We start from the raw sequence: 21,304 nt of genomic DNA on the forward strand, positions 1-21,304 counted from the left end.
ATGTTTTACATTTTTCATTTAAGCTTTACATCATTGAGAACCTACTAGTGCTACTCACACACAAGAGCTTCATAAAATGTTCTTCATAATTTAAACAATCCAATTTTTCCTTTTTGTTTATCATATATAGTATAACATATTTCTTACATCTTGTGATTTAGTGTCACATCAAACTATATATGTTCAAACTACAAAGCTGTTGAAAAATTTAGAAACATTAACATTCAAATGCCAGCTTATGGCTGCACCCTCCCATAAAATATTATCTACGTAATGCCAAACACGCAATGTGTGTTTCTTTATTTTTGTGAATGAGCTAACATTTTTCAAGTCTACAAATTTCTTGCTCACTTTACTCAAGGCATATGTAAAAATTTTCATATCTGATGGAATCAGTATTTTGGTAGCAGTTCTAATTTCACCCAAAGTTCATTTTTCACTCTTGGATGAGATTGGAGTACATCCAAGCACAACATAAGGAAATATTCACGTACATATGCATAAAGATTCCATGGCAGAACTTTCATCCATTTAAATTAGCATACGGAATCACTTTATACACAATAAATCCAATACAAAAACATCATCACACAGAATGAATAGCATTTAATGATTTCACAAAATCTGTTCCTCTATAAATTTCAGTGTGAATTCTTGGCAGGATATTACATTCCTTGCAATATTAAACTATTCAGTCTTCTTCAGAACTTGTGTTCTTTACTAAGATTTGTAGAAATGTCTCATAATCTAGACTCACATTTTTTTTTATGGATCAAAACTTTTAAAAATTATATTCACTTCTTGCATCAAAATAATTTATAACTACATAAGATTCACTGCAAACACTAGTATCAACAGATTTTTAAACTAATTTACTGAAATATGATTCACATACAAAAAGCTGTATATAACCTGATGAGTTTACTATATACACACAATTTGATGAGTCTGAACATAATTGAAACCATCACCACGATCAATGCCACAAATATATCCAGCACCTCCAAATGTTTCCTCCTATTCTTGTTAGCTGTGTGTGTGTGGGGGGGAAATATTGACACAACATAAAATCTACACTCTTAGCAATATTTTAAGTATAGTTAAGTGTTGTTAACTGTAGTTACTATACTGCATAGTAGATCTCAAGAAAGTATTCATTTTGCGTAGCTGAAATGTTGTAGTGTTTGACCAATGCCTCCAAATTTTCTCCTGTCCCCATGGCCTGGCAACTGTCACTGTACTCTCTGCTTCTATGAATTTGATTATTTTAGATTCCTCATACATGTGGGATCACATAGTATTTGTCCTTCTGTATCTGGCTTATTTCACTTAGCATAACATCCTCCAGGTCACAAATGGCAAGATTTATTTCTTTTATAAAGCTAAATCAATAGATATTTAGGTTGATTCCATTGCATAACCTGGACGTGAAGGAAAAACATTCCCAGACTCAAGCTATCTACTCACTGATGCTAAAGTCATGAAAATTGTCCAAAAGATCTATGGAAATATGTCTATTTATTTCTTATATAATTTGTAATACCCTGACATTAAAAAATATATCAGATAAGCTGATCAAAATTAAAGTATGAAGTTAATATAGTAAATGAAAAATGTACATGTTTTTCACATTACTAAACCAGTTTATGCATGAGTAATAACAGACAGCTGGCACCTTGGAAAAATATTTTTTTGTTGTTGAACCAAAGAGTAAACATCTCAGAGATCTCTGTTGGAACCTCCTTCAGAAAGTCTTAAAACTCAGGAGGCAGTCTTACATTATTACAAAAGACATGTACAGTCTGTTTCCATAATTATCCCATGTCATATCAAGAAGAAGGAAGTGTTAAGCACTTCCAAATGATGCTAAGAGGTTAAGTGAAAAAAGGTAAGGTCTACTGGATTTGGTCATGTAGTAGTCTTAGAAAGCACAGCAGGAGTTACTTTATTAAAATAATAAATGATCGCTACATTGGAGTATGAGTAAAGTAAGTAAATGACAAAGCAATTACAAGTACATTTAGAAGTATCTAAGTAACCTGTACACAATTCAAACTAATAAAAATGGTTGTCTATTTACTAATATTACTAAAAATGTACTGACTGTTTTGGTAAAGTTCAATTTAGGCTTTCAAATTATGAGATCAGATGCCTATCTTTCTCTAATTTTGGTTCCACTCTCCTTTACTATCACTTAATTTTTTCATAGCCAGGACAAGTGGTCCAGGTCCTACATTCTCCGAAGTTCAAGGTGTGGTAAGAAAACAGAAAGTGTCTTTTTAACTCCAGTACATACCCATTGTTAGTTTTGAAAGTCTCTGATTGAGACAGGTAGTCATTTTAAACCAAATATTGTGAAGAGTATACAATGCTTTGATCAGTCAGGTTTTGTTCACCTTTTCAACTCTGAAGCCAACGAAAAAAATCAACTCCATGTGAACCACGTTAATCAGGGTAGAGGAACCGTGATTCCCCAAGGAAAATTTCAGTGTTCTTATTAACAGAATGATGGATATCAGTCAGGCAAGCAATACATACTAGAGTTATACAGACAATTCTGTAGATTTGGATGTGAAGACAAAGGAAGATTAATGGGAGATCAAAAACAAAGGGATATATACTTTCTAAATGTTGAATTCTGGAGTAATTATTTTTTTATTTTTAATTAATAAAGTATAATTAGAAGAGGTGGCATTCAAAGGACTGGAGAAAGGTTTGGCCTTCATGCCAGAGACCTATCTTTCAATATAGTTGTGGAACAGAAGAAATAGAGTGAATCCAACAAAAGTAGTTTCACACATTTATGAACTTGGATTTGGCAGTAGGAAATCAGACCTTCTAACTGGAGAAAGGGAAATAACAGGGGTGAAGGTTTTGAGGTTTCAAGAATGTGAGAAAGGCTTGGCACATTTTAAGACTATAGTAGAGGTTTTTGCATACACAATAATATATTTCCCAGGAGCTGTTGAAAGTTCAATTAAGACACTAAATTATGATTTTAGAGTGACTTTCCTCTTGCTTCTGTGTGATTCTTTTCAGCAAGACACCCCTGCTCAGGCGCAAGGGAAAGAAATACAGGGAGGCTCCTCTGGAGTATAACGCTTTGAGAGACACATGCAACAAAACACAGAGGGAGAAGACAGCTTAGTGAACATAAAAATGTGACATGGTAATCCCAGCTACAGAATACAGAAATGAGTATCAGAAAGAAGATGAGTGAAGTATTAGAGCTACTTGACAGGGTGGAATATATCCAATGAATTAGAGTCTAGATTTTATAAATTATAGAAATATTTCAAGTCATAGGAGAAAAAAAACACAGAAAGACAGGAGGTTGTGTTTAGAAAGCAGTAAGCTATGGTTTGTGATTTTGAGATTAGGAGACTTTCTGTTGATGACAAGTTTTTATGTGTTCCTGGGAGTTGATGGATGGGGAATTTGAGAGGGATGCTTGGAAATGGCACCATATAGGAGGGTCAGGTTTTGGATACTGCAAAGAAGAGTTGAAGAATTTAGGATAATTTTCTGGTAATGTACCAGGAGGAGAAAGTAGAAAGATTTAGGAGATAAGAAAGAAGTGACAGATGGAGTGAGACTCAAGTCAGTATTTATCTTTATGAAGTTGATGATAAAGTAGAGCAGAGGCTGGCACACTGCAACCCTCAGGACAATTGCAGCCTGACATCTGCTTTTGTAAATAGAGTTTTATTGCAAGACAGTCATGCTCATTTATGTATAAGTTGTCTATGGCTGCTTTTGCACTACAGTAACAGAATTGATTAGTTATGACATGCACTGTATGATCCACAAAGCCTAAAGTATTTACTATATGGCCCTTTACATTTAAAAAATTATAAAACTATAAAGATTAATAAACTCAGGAATTAAATGTGAAATGATTTTTACTGATAAAACAGGTATGAGATAACAATATCTTCAAGGAGGGTGTATGTTTAGCATAAGATGACTTTCCTCCTCAGCTGCAGTCTTTGCCAAACTGATGGCTCAACGGCCCAGTGACTGCCATGCCTGCCTGTGTCTACCCTTGCCATGTAACCAAAGGTAATGATGCTTGTAGAGCCTGCAAATGCTACATTTGGAAGAACTGGAGGGAAGGTTATTCTTGAGGTTATAAAATTTACCCAAGAGCCTAGCAAAGAAGTGATACTAAAGTTGTCAAGATAATATAAATGCCCTAGAATGGTGATGAGTTTTCCAGAAGAAGGCTCTTATTTGAGAAATACAGTATGTTGATGGTGTAGCCATATGAACCAAACAAATAGCAAAGAGATCTGTCTGGGAATACTCTGCAGATTTCACATTTTATCTTAATCTTTATGTTCCTTTCCAATTGTTCTTTTGCTCTTGTTGGAGGTTCTGAGATAGCAAATTGTTTGGCCTTAATTTTCTGACTTGGAGAACTAAAATAACATAACCAAACCTATACTTCTCATTTTATTAATTTCTTTATCTAACATTTATTAACCATATCCATATCTAAGGCATTGTTTTAGGCAAAAAATAAAATATTGACATAAAAAGGAATAATTATAAAGAACAAGCTACAACATGGATAAATCTTGAAAACATTAAGCTAAGTGAAATGATTCATAAAAGCCAGGTACAAAAGATCACATGTTATATGATTCCATTCATACGATGTGTACAATATATGCCTATAGAGATAGAAGGTACAGCAGTTGTTATCTAGGACTTAGGAGACTAGGGAATAATGAGGAGCAATTACTAATGGGTTTGAAGTTTCTTTCTGGAGAGGTAAAAATTTTCTAAAATTGATTTGATGATGGCTTCACAACTCTGTGAACATATGCCACTGACATACCCATTTTAAGTTGGTAAATAATATGGTATGTGAATTATATCTCAAAGCTATTAAAAAGTTATGTTGACATTTAATGTGACTGAACTTAATACATCAATAGAGATTTATTATAGATAAAGAAAAAATAAAGGGTGAGTATTAAGATTTGGAGTGACAAATATTTTGAAATCAGAAAGAAAAGGAGGATCTGCCAAGTGAAACTGAAACAAAGAAGCCAACAAATGGAAAGTAAATGAAGTTACCACGATGGTCAGGAAGCCAGGCACAGTATTTTGCAAAAGAGACAGTGAGGCTCTTAGGAGATGAAGTAACCTGATGTAAAAGTATTAGACTTTCAATTGGCCATGATGAAAACTGTTGATAAACTTAATATATGGGCTTCAGTGGAAGAATAGTTCAAATATATCATGGAGAGAGAGGCAGAGAAAGGGAGGTAAATAATGAGAAATGTTATAATGCCCAACTCTTTGGAGGAATTTTGTTAAAAATAGACTAATGAAGAGGTATCTGATGGAGGTATAGGTTCCAGGGAGATGTATGTATACAGTACAGAAATTACTAGAGTGTAAGAAAAAGGGCAGACGAAAGGAGACTACAATAAAGGAGAACGGAAACATCATTATGAGAGCAGTGTCCTCCATTACCAAGAGGATATGTGATCTACTGCATATCAGGGAAACTTGAGCAATTATAATAGGGGGGCAGATAGAGTCTACATGCACAGGTTCTACATGCTGCCGAGGACCTGTCTTTTGTTTGCTTATACATTCTCACTAAAATACATGGTAAAATCATGTATCAAATGTAGTATTGGAGTTTTGTGAAGAATGAAGGAGATATAAAATATTCCCAGAGATTGAAAGAGACAATTGATTAGAGAAAGTAGAAGCATCACAGGGTATTGTGAATGTTTAGCCCAAGATCTGTGGTAATTTATATAAAGCAAGAATAATCAGAACAATTAAAAATCTTTTCTCTACACACTTGCTGTTGCTTAATTTTAGGCATGGAGGATGCAAAAAAAAAAGCTTAAACATAATATTGTTATAATTATCAAACTAAAACATTAATTCAAGGTTGTAGAATTTAAATATGTAGTCAGATACATGTTACAACCAGGTTATTGGATGGGTAACTGCCCACTTACTTGTTTTAGAAATCTCGTCTTTCAATTTAGTATTAAGTTCTGACCTAAAAATAAAGAAGCTGTGGGAGAAAATTATTTTCTCTATGGAAAATGAAATGTATTCATGATAAAACTTAGGTAAAAATTTACTTCATATGATTGATTCCAATATTATCCATAATCTTTTAGATAATTGTGATCAATCATGTAACTCTTGAAAATTATAAATAAATGGAGCCCTTAAAGAATAACTTTTGAATATTAAAGCAAGCTCCTCTGTTTCACATTTATTACTGATATTTAAGCAGTATTAAATATTAACATTATATAGTAAAAGTGTTCTTAATGCACCAATTATAACATTGGTATACATTGTTTATAAAATATATTCTCCTGTTTTTAAAATTTTTTAATGAAAAACATTGTTTTTAGTGTTCAAATAAAATTAACATTAATTAAAAAATCTTAATGATCTCTATATCCAAATGACTTTTGTGAGAAAACTTATACAGTTCTGAAGCCTAAAATTTGGAAGCACATTCCATATGCAGTTGACACTCTCAGAAAAAAAAGGCACACATTTTACTATATTGTCATTATTTTTCTTTAAAGTGTTCAATTTGATAAACTGCAGTGTAACAAGTCATATTAGCATCAAGATAATCTGTTTATACTTTTTTGCTTCCATAAAGACTGACTTTTTAAATTGAACTGTGAGTAACTGAATACTTAGCGATATTAATGATATTTCAGAGGTAATCAGTATATGAGTATGCTAAGAGGCATGCCTCTGCCAAACTGTCAGTTTATGTAACTGCCTTGTGGCAAAACCAATATTAATAGTTGAGAGTTCTTAATGCCCTAGGGCTCTCTTCATTTGCTAAGACATGATAATCAGCTAGACCAGGCGATATGGCTGTATCTCTGCCAACTTGTGAATACATCATTCAAATCAGGATTATAAACAGATAGAAGTGTAAGTTGCTTCTGTCTTCAGAATCTTCCGTCAAGAATTAGAAACTGGCTTGTTTTGGGGAAAGTGAAAGTTAAGTATAAGTCTTACTGAAAATGCAACAGAGTAATGACAACCCTTATTGGAGAACTAACCATAAGGCCAATATTCAATTCCATGATTTTAACGTAACAGAAAAGAACACTGTAGTCTCTAATCCTATATATCTTAAAACCTAAATCATTTATAAGTGAGGTATATTCTTCTTCGCTCACTACATTTCAAGAGAAAGTAAAATATTTTGTCCTGCTGTAACAAAATGGTGGCATGAATAAATTGTTCATTTCCTAATTATTTTACCTTATACTCTTTCACACTGTAAGTCTTGTTTCTCACAGATAATACCAATGTTTTGTAGAGAAAAAATACACTAATGTTTCAATACTTCACACAGAAAGATAATTTTACTGCTACAGCAAAATCACTACTAATCCTAGAATATAACTACATAAATTTATGCCAAATTAATAATCTTAGGAGTTAAAGTCAAAATAAATTTTAAATATGTTTTAACTAAGTAAGCCAATTTACACCTTATGCTGCTAATATATATTGGATACATTTACATTCAGAATTTCATTCCTTCTCCTCCAGCAATGTTTAAATTTCACTCCATGTTACAGAAAAGACAAGCATACTGCTAGGAAATACTAGGTTGCATTCACACGTTTTGTACAAATCTATAACTTTAACATAATTCTTACAGTTGTAAGTAAGCTGTAAAATGCCAGAAACTACCAATTTTACTTCATTCACTCAGAGAATCTTCAATAGAAAGTTGAAACTATTGCTCATTTTGTAGCCCCTCTACCTGCCAGCAACAGCTGGGCAATCATTCATAACTATCTTCAATGAGTAGCAAGTTCATGGCCAAGTCAATAATTACAGAATCAAATGGAACATCAATTTCCATCCAAGATTTAATTTGGCAGTATAGTGCTGTGAAAAATAAGATTCTCATATATTATTGCTACAATTTCTGATTTACAGTCTTATTAATGCTTCTGTCCAAGTTAGTGTGAATTATCATGTTTCCATTAATATGATAATATAATCACTTAAAAACTGAATTTTGATAGTAATCTTTCACCTGAAAAGTATTGTATATTGCTTAGTTGCTTATGGTAATTTTTAAAATATGGTATTTTCAATCTTATTGCCTTAACAAATAATATTGCAAAGTTCTATTTTACTTGTGCAAATTCTTATTTATGTATATATTTTTCTTTTTGAAGTTGGATCTGTTTCTGTATGCTTTCTATTTTTAGATATTTTTCTCAGTTCTAGATTAACTGAAGGCAGTTTTTTGTTTTTGTTTTTGATTTTTTGGATAGAAAATCTTCATATGTTAAAAATGATGGACCTGACTCACTTCCGAATTCTGTAAAACAAATGAACTGATGTTTATATGGCTTACTTCCAAGAATTCTAGTGCTTTTTCCTGCTTATACTACAATTGTTGGTAATTCTCCCAAAATGTGGACTTCTGAAGGAAATCCAGTACTTTAGACACTTCAGACATAGCCAGTTTTTTGTTTTCTTTTTAATGGAGGTACTTGGGATTGATTGAACCCAGGACCTTGTGCATATTAAGCATGCACTCTACCACTGAACTGTACCCACTCCCCTGGATATATCCAAAGTTTATTAGTGAAGATAGCTGTCTCTAATCTGAGTAGGCTTTTCATGTTAATGCAAGTTTCTTGTCCTAATTTTTGCATCTCACTGTTGGTTACTCTAAATTCCTGGTCGAAGACTGTGAAAATTTTAAATAGATCACAAAAGTAATGCCTTAGCATCTTTCATTGTTAAAAAAAAAAGGTATTAAAATATTGTAAAATATCATGCTGTTCATTAAGTCAGTATTTGTTGATATACTGATTTTCAGAGAAAAATAGTATTACACTTTTCTATGCCTTATAAATATGTATGTATTTTTACTTTATTGAGTTAAAGTCAGTTTACAATGTTGTGTCAATTTCTGGTGTAGAGCACAATTTTTCAGTCATACATGAATATACATATATTCATTTTCACATTCTTTTTCACCATGAGCTACCACAAGATCTTGTATATATTTCCCTGTGATATACAGTATAAACTTGTCTATTATATATATATATGTCAGTATCTACAAATTTCAAACTCCCAGTCTGTCCCTTCCCACCCCTCACTCCCTTGGCAACCACAAGTTAGTATTCTACGCCTGTGAGTCTGTTTCTGGTTTATATTTAAGTTTATTTATCTTCTTTTTTTATTCTATGCCTTATAAATAGATACTTATTTCTTTGGGTGGGGAGAACCTTCTAATAAATATAATAGAAAGCCTAAAATATTGTAAAATAACAGATTTGAGTAATCATTTTAAGTGTTTTTAAAAGAAATGCTGAAAATGCAGGAAAGAGTAAATAACTGATTATATCAAGCTATAATAGGTTTCATAGCTGCAGTGAATATTTAAAGAATGGGAAAGTTGAGGGCAGATTTCTTATATTCTTTCCCAAACTTAGAGTACCATGGATTGGTTTGTTACCTCTCTCATTTTCTTTTGCTAATCCCGGCTTCGTGTTATAAAAATGTCTTATGGTACTTTTTGTTTGTTGTGTGTGGGGGCTATAGAACTCTAACTGCATCAAGGTATTTCTAGATTTAATTATTAATAGCATCTTTCAGTATACAAATCTTTTTAATATTACAAAACCAGACTGAAGTTTAAAAGTTGATTTTTAAATTAGCAATATATAAAATAGCTTTTCATAGACCTTCTTCTATTTTAAGTTGAATTAAATTAGCTTGGCAGTCTTATATTTTACATAGAATTTGATGATTTTACTCAAAATGCTTTCCTGATACAAGTTTTTAAAGCTAAGTGAACCAAATTACTTTTTCAACATTAATAATAAATTACTTTTGAAATTATGTTAATGCATTTTAAGTAATACATTTTAATAATTTTAACTATGTTGATTTAATATATTGATTTATTAATATATTTTAACAATATTATGAGGATATTTCTTGAAGTGTCTGGGGAAAATAATTGACTAACCTAATTAATGCATAAAAGAATTAATGTAGCTAAGAAGAGCTTCCTTTCAGAATTTTATGTGGATTATAAGAATGTTAATATAGGAAACTAAAACAAAATGAAAGGAATATACTGATGTAGATGTGCCCATAATATATTCTATAAAAAAACTTTTAATTTTGATGTCTGTGAGCAAAATTCATATTTCACAAGTTGAACTATGGTTAATATTTGTATGCCTACGTGAGACTAAACATTTTATGAGAAAATTTCTTAGATGTTAAAATTTGTTAGATGTTGGATTTTTCAAATATAGAAGAGATAAACTCATATAATATTCACTCATTTTTTTATATTCTTATCTTCCTGACTTTTTATCTGAATTATTTTTCTAAATTTCTGTATTTCCAAAATGTGCCAGCTATTGAATATTTAAAAACAGTGCCTGACTTGGCAATGTTTCAATAATTCCAACAACAAAGCTATTACAAAATAAATATATCTAACTAATGATAAACAGTGTTCATTAATGAACAATTTGGAATGTGTTAATAAAGTATTCTAAAGAAAAAGTCATTTAAAATTTAATTATAAATATTTTTCATTATTTTGTATAAATATTGTATTTATAAAGTAGCAACTGAATAGATTGTTTTTTAGTCAAATTTTTGTGATATTGAATGTATTGTGGGATAGATATTGTTTAATCATAATGATGGTCTATGCAAAGGACTAGTTCCCATACAAAATGCCTCTTTACATAACCAGGTTTTTCTTCTGCTCCATTTTATTTTTATGTGTATTTTTTCTCCTTCTCCTTCTCTCCCTCTTTTCCTTCTGTTTTTCCTCTTCCTCTTCCACCTCGTTCTCCGCAATTCTGTACTCCTTCCCCTTCTTAACTAGAAACATGTACAGTTTTTAAAAAGGTAATTAGCTACCATGTTGATTGAGAAATTATCTCAGTATATTCAATGCAAGCTAACTGTTTTGCATGAATCACATAAAAAGGATAGGTATATAAAGATGGTATATTGGTTAAGAAGATAAATGCAGTAAATAAAAGCCAAATAAAGATGGTGCTGAAAAAAAAGATATTCTAGTAGTGTATAGTAGATAGAATCAGAAGTGTGAATCACAGCAAGGTCAAGGCTTCAGAAAAGCTGGAATATCATTTCAACTTTTTGATTAAAGTTATCAATAGTTTATTTTTGAAACCCAATCAAAACACTGAGTTTCAAAAAAAAGTTTCACGTAGTTACAAGAGTAATTAAGACAATTGTTTATTTGATCTAAGCATCAATAAAATATAAAAAGGTAATATAGAGTTGAAAGGAAGGAGGTAGACATAGATAAAATATAGAGCTAAAGAAAGCATAACACTCAAAATAACATCTTCAGAATAAAAAGCAGATACTGCATTCACCAAAGAAGATAGTATCTACAAAAAAAAAAAAAATGCTGGAAAAACAGATGCATTGAGAAATGATATTAAACACATCTTTTACTAAACAGAATAAAAAGAGTGAAAACATTATGAACTTAGAAGACAGTTGTAGAATTTATAGTAGTGGAATAATAGAAGTTTCATTATTCAAGAAACATAAAGCAGGTAAAACAGAAAGAAGGAAATCGTTTACAGAGTGAGAAAATACACACGGAATTTCCAAAACTGATGAAATTCAGCTTTTAGAATCCAAAGAACACTTAGCAAAAGAAACAAAAACTATCCCATATAATGTACATCAATGTCAAATTTTGAAAAAACAGAGTTATAGACATTAAAATTATATTCATAGAAAAACACAAAGACAACCACAGACTGGGAAAAAATGTTTGCAAAATATGTATATTTCAAAGGACTTGTATCTGAAATATGTAAAGAACACTTAAAACTCCACAATAAGGAACAACTCATTTAAAAATGGGCAAAAAATCTGAACTCATTTAAAAATGGGCAAAAAATCTTCAAAAAGAAGATACACAGATGGTAAATGAGGGTATGAAAAGATATTAAACATAATTAGTCATTAGGGGATTGAAACTAAAACAACGAGATACCCCTACACACCTATTAAAATGGTTTTAAAAAAGAGAAAACCATAGTACTATTTGCTGGCAGGAATGTGGAGCAAAAGGATCTCTCATTCATTGCCAGTAGGGATGCAAAATGATACAGTCACTTTGTAAGACAATTTGGTAGTTTCTTACAAACTACCAAATTTCACCATATAATCCATTAATTGTATGACTAGTTATTTCCACAACTGGAAAACTGGTATACAGTCATACAGTGGGAAATTATTCAGAGATAAAAAGAAAGAGCTATCAAGTCATGCAAAAACAGATACATCTTAGATGCATATTGCTAAGTGAAACAAGCCAATCCTAAAAGACTACTGTATGATTCCTAATTTATATGACAGTCTAGAAAAAGCAAAGCTATAGAAACAGTGAAAAAAAAAAAAAAGATGAGTGGTTGCCATGGGTTCTAGGGACAGAGAGTGAGAATTGAAAAGACAAAGTTCAGGGGATTTTCAGAGCAGCTGAAATTATTCTGTATGATACTACAATTGTAGCTTATGTCAATACCTATAAAACTTTATAGCACACAGAGTGAACCTTAATGTATGTAAATTAAAAGAAATCATTTTGTAGGTCAGGGAATTACAGGATGGGATGCACAATGAGAAAAAAACAATTTAACTGAATTATGCATGTGTGAAAACTTGAAGAGGAAGGGAGGAGAAAAATGTTGATCCAAGTAACTTTAGAAATGAATAGAATCTCTAAAAGTAAAGGCAAAATTAAACTGTATATAAACACTGCAGTTTAGTTGATATACTTGTGTACAGTGGAGGCAGAGGTACTGGCTAACATTTCTGACACAGCAGAATTGTTACATTTATAGTACATGAACAATGCATGTATACATGTGTACTGGAATTGAACAATTAAGTGAATGGATAGAAAATGGTGAGAGCTAGGTTTTTCACTTTTGGAGTGGGAGTTCATATGGGTTCAAGAAAGGGCAAGACTACTTTATGTTAGGTGGTGGTGACACAGATTTATACATTTGTAAAAAATCATCATGTTCTATATACATAAATTCATTGATTTTTCTACTATGCTTTAATCAAAAAATATGCAAAAAAACTAACAAAAACAGTGGACGGCCTAAAAGATATATTTGAGGAAATAATTGGCTAATTGTTAAGATAAGTAAAACATAGCCTAAATTATGGAAATATAGAAGAGTATAAAACAACCAGTTACAAATTCAAGAAGCCCTAAAACACTAAGCAGCAAATATACATACACTAGGGAAAACTGCTAAAAATCAAAGACAAGTTGGAAATTTAAAAATTAGTGCAATGTAGTTGGAGTGCCTCAAACAAATAACAATTGCTTTGAAAACTGATATCTTATGAGAAACAATGGAAGCCAGAATCAATATAATCAAATTTTTCGTAGTAAAGAAAATACTTACTAGTCCAGATTCTCTACGAAGGAACATGTTATTCAAACAGAATAAAAAGTAAAAGGCTTTTCAGACAAAGATAAAGTGAAATATTCATCAATAGCATATCTGTACTTACAGAAATACAAAAGGTATAGAGAAAATTATCCCAGATGGTTAAGAAAGATTTGAAATTAAACAGGAATCATTTAAAACAGAAAATGTGTCAGTAAATATACCTACCATTGACAGTATAAAATTGCAATAATATCTTATGTAATGTTCATATCTATCTAATAAAACTGATCATATAACATATGAGTAGGAAGAAAAATGTGTATTATTCCAGTATCTTTCCATTGTCTGGGAAGAGTGCAAAAATATCAGTAAAATATGAGTAAAAATATCAGCAATTTTCTGGTATGTCAAGAATATAAGTTTGCACACTTTTGCTCCTCTTCCACTACTATAATAGCTGGAAACAATATATAAAATGACTGGTTGATGACATATTTTTTAAAGAGTCAAGGAGTTGAGTAGCTGACATATTAAGAGGACACTTTTAGCACTATTGTTTTAATTTGCATTTTCCTTGTGACTAATAACATTGAAATTCATTACAGATGCCAACTGATATTTTTAAATTTATTCTTGGTGAAGTGAGCATTTAAGTGTTTTGTTTTTTCTTTTCTCTAATACATTTTCTGCCCATTTATTATTGATTTGTGGGTGCACCTTCTATAATCTGTATATGAACTCTAGCTTGTCTTTTCAGTCACATAATGCTGCTTTCTGGTGACCAAAATTCTCAATTTTAATAAAGACAATATTGTAAATGTTTTCTTTTACAGTTAATCTTTTTTACATTTTGCCAATAAATATATGCTTATTCAATATTACACTAAAATATTAACTGAATGCATTATCTGAAGCCTAAAGAAAGTAATTATGATTTTTCACATTTTGTATCAAATGACTTTTGATACTGTTAAATAGGTCTCATATTCCATTAGCAATTTATACAGAATAATGGCCCCAAAATATATCCACTTTATAATACTCAGAATTGTTGCACATGTTAACTTCATGGGAAAAGGGATTTTGCAGCTATAATTAAGCTTAACGATCTAGAGATAGAAGATTTCCATGGATACCCCAGGTGAGCACAATCTATTATGAGTCCTTAAAAAGAAAAGGATCTTTCCTACTTACAGAGAACCAGAGAGATCACAGCATGAGTAGAACTCTGCCCGACATTGCTGACTTTGAAGATGGAGGAAAGAGCCACAAGCCAAGGGATGCAGGTGGTCTCCACAGCTGGAAAAGGTAAGGGAGTAGATTCTCACCTACAGCCTCCAGAAAGAAATACAACCCTGCTTATGCATGGGTTTTAGCTAAGTGATATCTATGCTGGAATTCTGACCCCAGGACTCTAAGATAATAAATTTGCATTGTTTTAAACTACTAAGTTTTAGTAATTTGTTACAGCAATCCGAAATATATATCTCCATGTGTATATATACATATACATATAATTATATATATTTTACATATATTATGTGTTATACTTAAAGATCACGTCATAGCACCCCTAATTTCTCTAAACCTTTTGAGTAATGAGTTCATGATTGATTTATCACAGAACCAATTTTACTATTTTCCAAATATTTGATGGGTGATATTTGCAGAATACATGTGATGATTCTTAATATTTTGCTGATGTTTTATTGATAGAACACAGGGACTTGACATGATTTTAGATAGCATGTAACCTGAAATAAAAGCTAAAACATGAGAAATATAAAATGTTTTGAAAAATGTTGAAAGTTAGGATGCTGTGGTAAAGGCAAGTGAAAACAGATGGCTGATGGTGGATCATCATCAATCATAGTTTCTTAGACCAAAATAAACTTCTAAGTTAAAGAAGAGTAATTCATCAGGATAGAGAAATACTCATTAAAATCACTTTTCCCTCAATCTGATTTTACATTCAGAAGCACACTACTTGGCTACAGTTATGTCTAGTGTGCGAAATTGCTCCCAACTGGAGGATATCTTATGCAAGCAATTGGTCTTATTTCTCAGACAGACTTAAAGCTTAGTTAGATTACTTCATCTTACCTTGCTATGCTGTTAAAATATATGCATGACCCAAGAACTCAAATTGGTAAATTTATGCTAGTATACTTTTTATAAAATACTGTGCAATCATATTTAAATATATAGGTTCATACAAATAATTTGAAACAGGAACGGTTTCAAATATTTAACTTAACAGGGATTTATAGGTGTGTATAGTATTTAGCAAAACTAGACAGTCAACTAACATATTGACAGCAGATTTACATCAAGGATCATGGAAACATACACACACACATTCACATACTGGAGTGAAAATATAAACAGATTTACACACTGAATTGAAAATACTATAATTGGAATTCTGCTATCAACTCCCCTATCTCTACTTTCTTAGCAACTGCTGAGAATATTTAGCAATTTCTGAGGGCCAAGAGTTATGTCACAGCTTTGACTGACATGAACTCTTAATTTTCCTTGCATAACAGCATACATTCATAGCAGTAAAATGTGTCTCTCATTCTCCTGCCTCACACTGTTTGACTAAGATTACCTTTCTTTGTTAGAGACCATTCCCTATAAATTCATTAGCCTGTGTATTTGCAAATGGTTAAGTATTCATTTTAATACAACCCTGCCTATTGTCTTCATGGAAGATTTTTCCTTCATTTTATTTTGCAAATGCTTCAAGAATACCTTACCACTGTGTCAACTTTTACTTTCTAGTCAGTTGAGCTACATGATTTCATAAAATCTCCACTCCTAATTACAACCACTGGCAAATGTATACTATAAATTGATTATAATAACTTGAAGAGATTAAAAAAATTTAGTCCTCTTTTGCATTTTAAAGCTTACATTTTGTAATTACATGTTCATACATAAAATAATTTGACAGGATTTTTAGAAAAAGAAATTATAATCCATAATTTTAAAATAAAATCTTATTAAATATTTAACATATATGTTAAATGCATAAAATAATAAATTGAGAATCTTTTGAACTAGTATAAATGAAAACACTGATTAAAATATAAGACACATTAATAAACTGAGCATTAATAGCAATGTTAAACCCCAAGGTACCCAACTGTAATAGGTATCCAAATAAATACAATATTTCTAGAGTCAGCTTGTGTAAATAATAAGTAGTCATGATTGCAAATAGAGTGCAAATATTCTTAATATGTTATTTCTATATTAATTTTATTTTCAATATTTTATCTTATTATATCTAAACTACAGTATTCTTTTTGCAATGAAAACTAATTAATGGATACATGTAGCGTGACTAGAATGTTACTCTCAAGGAAAAAAATCAGAAAAATGTGCAAAAGACTCTATAGGGATGGTATTACTGTATCTATAGATACAAAATTGATAAAACGAAAATAAATAAAATTTCAAGCTTGAGAAAATACTTCAACAACATCAAGTAAAGTAATTTAAAGAAAAAACATCTTTGGAGTTTTGAATCTAATTTTACAATTATAGAAAGCATCAAGGAAGTCCATCAGACCCTCATGTATAATAATTCCTGGAAGCATGGGCTTCTCCAGTCTCTTGCTCTAGTCCCAAATTTCTAACAACATGTAGTCATACTACTATATCAAATTTTCATCCTCAGTATATTTAAAGCATATAGGGACACACAACTCCTTTATAGAAATGGGCTTATTCTTCCCCATATTTTCAAAATTATGTTTGCTAATGGGAAAAAAATCAAACCTATATTAACAATATTCTTAATTGTAATGTTTCAAATGAGAAGGTGTATTTCTTATATTAATTACTTGTAACGTTTAATAAAATATGACATACTAATCCCAACAGGCAAAAATTACAACAGAATTGAATACATTTATGTAATAGAATACTAATAAAGGTTTAACCAATTATATTTATATATTTAAGTCAGTAGTTCATAAAGAAATCTTAAGTTTCTTAGACAGGTTTTGTTATTTTTATTTTGCTTATTGATTTTAGTTTTAAATTATTTATTTATTATTATATATTATATCATTTAGTTTGTTATTTAGACAGTTATTTGGGTATTTGTCAGATGTATGGGATGACAATATCACAAATCATTGGAGGGAAGAATTATAGCATTGTAAGTTTCTTACTTGCATGGTATAGTATTATTTAAAGGCAGACTAAGATGTACTGAAAATATAATTGGAAAATAAATCAACATTAGATATTGAATAAAAATTCTCAAGGAATCAAAACATAGTTGGAAAACTGGGGAAAAGAAAGCAGCAAAAGCATATTGAATTAAATGCAAAAGGTTATATTTTAATTTGGTCATATGAATAATTACATTTAATATAAACAATCTAAGCATACCAATTAAATGATTGCAGAGACTGAAGACTAAATTACATGCTATCTAGTAGAAACACAGCTTAAATAGGAACACATCAATACATAAAATTTAAGATGAAAAAGGTAAAGCACATAAAAACTGTTCCAAAAAAAAAAAAAACTGGAGCAGCTATATTAGTACAAGTAATAATAGAATTAAAAACAAGGAACTATTGAGGGGAGGGTACAGCTCAGTGGTTAGAGAGCATGCTTAGCATGCAGGAGGTCCTGGATACAATCCACAGTACCTCCACTGAAATAACTAACTAAATAAATTTAATTCCCTCCCCCACCAAAAATGAAAATATATATATTTTTAAAAACAGCCTATAGACCTTTAAAAAATCATAATGGCAGTAACTAACAGAAAATGCTTATTATGAATCAGATACTTACATAGGGAAAAAACACAAGAAACTATTATCAGGAATCAAAGAAGCATTACAGAATGACAAAGTAATCATTTCACCAAACACATATAATAAAGCTAAATATTTATGGATTTAGCTAAAAAGCTTCAAAGTAAATGAAGCAAAAATGCAAATGATTAAGGCATGATATAGATAAATCCAAAACTATAGCTGGATATTTCAACACTTGTATCACTGCAAATGATGAAATGAGTAGGCAGACAATAATTATAAGGAAAATCTGAAAAACACTATCAAGTAAATTCACTTAATGACATTTACAGAATGCTACAACCAATCACAGCAGAAGACAAATATATTTTAAATGTACATGAAACATCCACAAACACAGACCATATACTGGAACACTGAAAAAATTAAAAAACGAAATAATTGATAATATATAGACCAAATTTTTTGACCATAATAAAATGAAACTGAAAACCAATAAGAAAATATTTTTAACAAAACAAAATAGTTTATAAACAATAAAACACATGTATGGATGAAAAAAGTCCAAAAGTTGTAGATGCCACTAAATGAGTTTTTAGAGAAAAAAGCATATATATACATATATATAAGAGAAAAACAAAAAACTATAAAATTAATGATTTAAGCTTTAAATTTAAGAAACTAGAAAAACAAAACCATAAAATTTAAATGTAAAACAAGAACAAAGAAAATAATACAGATGAGAGTAAGAAAGAATGAATAAAATTGAAAACAGCAAAACAATAGAGAAAAACAAAGAATCAAATTTATATTTAGTTGAAAAGATCAATAAAATTGATAAACTTCTAGCAAGATTAACCTTAGAGACAAAAAGAAGAAAAGAGAGAGGGTCCTGGTGGGGGGAGGGGGAAAACGGGGTGGGGAGAGTGTGAGTGCGTGTGCGTGTGTGTGAGATAGAACACAACTTACTAGTATTAATAATGAAAGAGGAAATATCACTATAGACCCTGTTGACATCAGAAAGAAAAAAATAATACCTCAAACATTATTACATACACATAATTTTTCTTTATTCAATGCCCTTTAGTCAGAATGCTCATATTTATTTTATACAGTTACCCTCCCCCTTTCCACATACAGTGGTTTTTTGTATGTTCCTTTTTTGAGGGGTGTCTTTTCATAATTCTGCTAAATGAGCAGTGCTACATATAATCTGATACCAAAGTGGAGTAAGTGTTGATATAATTTCTTAGGATACAGTAAATAGCAACCGTGTTAGGATGGAATTAAAGATGGAGCTTTGAGAATATGAGTGACCACCAAGAAGAGTCTAAAGACCTTTCACAGGGGTGCAATTAGAAGTAGGAGGTGAGAAAAACTGGGAAAGGCCACGTGAGACAGTATCTTATAATTACTTACAAAACAACATTTGCTTGACTTGAATATTTATGTGAGACATGAATAAAGAACAGAAACTTCATGTAGGTGATGATCTAAGTAATTTAAGTAAGTGGTTTGGCTATATTTGAAATTTTGAAGCATTATGAGGGACAGTTAAATGGCTTTTGAGATGCAAATACAGTGTGCAGAATAATGGCCCCAATCACAGGAGCCTCAGAGTATGTAAAGGTATATGGTAAAGGGGAACTGAAATTGCAGATTAAGGTTGTAAGCAAGGTTGCTAATCAGCAGACTTTAGAGAGGTTAGGATGATTGAGGTGGGCTGACTGTAATTATAAGTATCAGCGTAGAAGAGAGAAGCAGGAGAGTCAGAATCAGAGAAGTGATGATGGAGGCAAGGTTAGAGTTATGCAATGTAAGAAAGATTTCATCCATGTTGCTGGCTTTGAGGGTGGAGGGAAGAGCCATGAGTTTAAGAATGTGCGTAGTCTCTAGCAGTTAGAAAAGGAAATGGATTATTTACTAGTCTTCTAAAAGGAATATAACTCAGCTGGCTCCTTGATCTTAGACCAGTGAAACCAATTTTGGACTTCAGATCTATAGAACCATAACTGAGAAGTCCAGCAGTGGTTAAAAACCTATGTGTGATTTTTTTCCAGATGGACCATAGGTAATCACACAGGTTTTAGCCCGCAGGCTTCACAGGGAAAGCTGCCCTCCCCACGGCTGACTTTGTGCACAGCCAGTGCTTCGCAGTCTCTGAAGAGAGCTGCAGTTAAGGACTTAAGCCTTCTTGGTTGGTTACTCTTTCATATATTTGCATTCCCAGTCCAAATGCCTTCATTTTAAGGTCTCATTATTTGAGACCTTGAGCAAAGGTCGTCTTCAGGCACCTCTAACAAGGTCTTCTAAGGTAGGGGAGGAGGGCTTTCAAAACTCAGCTGTTGCTAAGGTGCTCAATCATTCCGAGGAAGCTAAGGCTCTGTTGGGTAAGACCCTAACTTCATTGGGCAACTAGCACTGCACCCAGCAGCCCCCGCCTAGCACTCACTTGCACCATGTTCTCAGTCTCTGGGCTCATCTGCATCGACTCAGCCCACATCCTTCATAATGATAAAGTGATGGTTACAGAGGAGAAGATCAATGCTCTCCTTAAAGCAGCCAGTGTTAATGATGAACCTTTCTCACCAGGCTTGTTTGCAAAGGCTCTGATCAATGTCAACAACAGGAGCCTCATCTGCAATGTAGGGACTGGTGGACCTGCCCCAGCAGGAGGTCCTGCCGCCTCCACAACTGCTGCCTCAGCTGATGAGAAGAAAGTGGAAGCAAAGGAATAAGAATTTGAGGAGTCTGATGATGACATTGGCTTTGGTCTTTTTTACTAAACCTCTTTCGTAATATGTTTGATAAAATGCTGAACTCTTAAAAAAAAATAAAGTAGGGGAAGAGGGAGTCCTGTTGAAGATGTTTTTTCCCACTCAAACTCAGTACCCACTACTTTTCCATTCCAAGCAATCTTCCTCAGCACCCTCAATGCCAGAGTCCATAAAACTGCTGAACTCTTCAGGGCTCCTTCATAAGAATGAAATGACCTCAACATCTGCACTGATGCTCTTCACTCTCCAATGG

General features: G+C 31.8%; 1 long non-coding RNA gene and 1 pseudogene across 3 annotated transcripts in view; one reads left to right on the plus strand and one right to left on the minus strand.

Annotated features, from left to right (window-relative positions):
• The window catches only part of LOC140685887 (uncharacterized), a 359,629-nt gene that overhangs the window by 334,998 nt on the left and 3,327 nt on the right, over positions 1-21,304 (minus strand). For all 3 annotated transcript variants that reach the window (XR_012059343.1, XR_012059337.1, XR_012059340.1), the window contains exon 2: positions 14,679-14,783. This is a non-coding gene — a long non-coding RNA (uncharacterized lncRNA). The remainder of the gene's footprint in view (positions 1-14,678; positions 14,784-21,304) is intronic.
• LOC102529293 (large ribosomal subunit protein P1 pseudogene) lies at positions 20,734-21,012 on the plus strand (annotated as a pseudogene).

This window comes from Vicugna pacos, chromosome 2, assembly GCF_048564905.1.
Source record: "Vicugna pacos chromosome 2, VicPac4, whole genome shotgun sequence".
In the NCBI taxonomy this organism is placed as follows: domain Eukaryota; kingdom Metazoa; phylum Chordata; class Mammalia; order Artiodactyla; family Camelidae; genus Vicugna; species Vicugna pacos.